We start from the raw sequence: 1,147 nt of genomic DNA, 5'->3' as shown, positions 1-1,147 counted from the left end.
TCAGCAGGTAGGAGACTCTAGAACTCACACTCTATAAAGATCAGTTGGACAGTTAACCCTTCATTCTTCTCTGATTCCACTGGCCAAAGAGTTTCGAAAAATGCTCAAAGCAGAGCATCACCGCGAGCAACAGTTATTCGATCGGTGACTTTATGAAATGGAAAGGTGCCCATAAGTCACCTACGCGACTATTCGGCTTCCCTCCTGTGATGACGCTGGGACATTGACTCTCATGTTCTCAGGTACATTTAATGAAGGCATTCTCGTTCCTGCAGATGAGGAGCTCACACCTTATTTCGGGTTTTGAAAAATCAGTTTTTAAGCGGGATTAAAATCAACCCTGTCTGCGAGCCAGGTAGGATTCGAACCTACAGTCTCCTGACTCGTAGTCAGGCGCGTTATCCATTGCGCTACTGGCCCGATGCACAGCTTCTAGAGCCGTGATGTTAATACGGACACGGTTAATAGCAGTCATGTTCACCAGTTGAACAAGCAATAAAGATAATCACTGTCACTGCTTCAGTCCTATCTTCATCACCTTTTAAAGCAACGAATTTTCCAAAAAAAAACACATATGTCCTCATGAAGTTTCCATTCACACTCTGTCTGCTTAGTCATTTAATGGAATGTGATGTGATGAATTTCGAATCCACTTCTTCAGCATCACTGACGGGAACGTGAGCCTAATCACGACATTATATATACCAGTTAATATTCAGAGGTTTCGAGTACAGTAGCGACTTTTGCGAATATGCAGGAAAGTGAAAACTGTGAACCGAGCAAAAAAATCCCTTCATGGAAATTAATCCAGTGCAAAGTCAAACATATTAGAACGGCAGATGACGTAAACATTCCTCTGCATCTCTCTGCACAGATGCTTCTCGAAGAATTGACTCTTTGCAGAATTCTTCTTTGTAATTTAGACTGTCCCAGTTGTAGATATTCTTTCAATCCACAAACAAGTATCCTGCTGAAAACTACTTACTTAAGAATAAAATAGTTGACTATCTATTCTACCAGCTGATGTCCCAAAGTTCCGTGTTCCATGTGAATGCAAGTTCTTTCAGGTGAAATTGGAGCTCCCAGCCTGAAGTCCCACTGCTTCTTGATGCGTGGGAATTGAAGCCGCTGTCGTTAAGGCGGGAGC

At 42.6% G+C, this 1,147-nt stretch overlaps 1 non-coding gene across 1 annotated transcript; it reads right to left on the bottom strand.

The window, feature by feature from the left end:
* Positions 1 to 347: 347 nt before the first annotated feature.
* trnar-acg (transfer RNA arginine (anticodon ACG)) lies at positions 348 to 420 on the bottom strand. The gene has a single exon. It is a non-coding gene; the product is annotated as a tRNA-Arg (tRNA).
* Between the last annotated feature and the right edge of the window lie 727 nt (positions 421 to 1,147).

Source organism: Chiloscyllium plagiosum, unplaced genomic scaffold (genome assembly GCF_037043375.1).
Source record: "Chiloscyllium plagiosum isolate Xiang-an unplaced genomic scaffold, Cpla_swu_hap1 HiC_scaffold_48, whole genome shotgun sequence".
In the NCBI taxonomy this organism is placed as follows: Eukaryota; Metazoa; Chordata; class Chondrichthyes; order Orectolobiformes; family Hemiscylliidae; genus Chiloscyllium; species Chiloscyllium plagiosum.
Note: the sequence above shows the minus strand (reverse complement) of the source record. Positions and strands in the feature narration are given on the sequence as shown.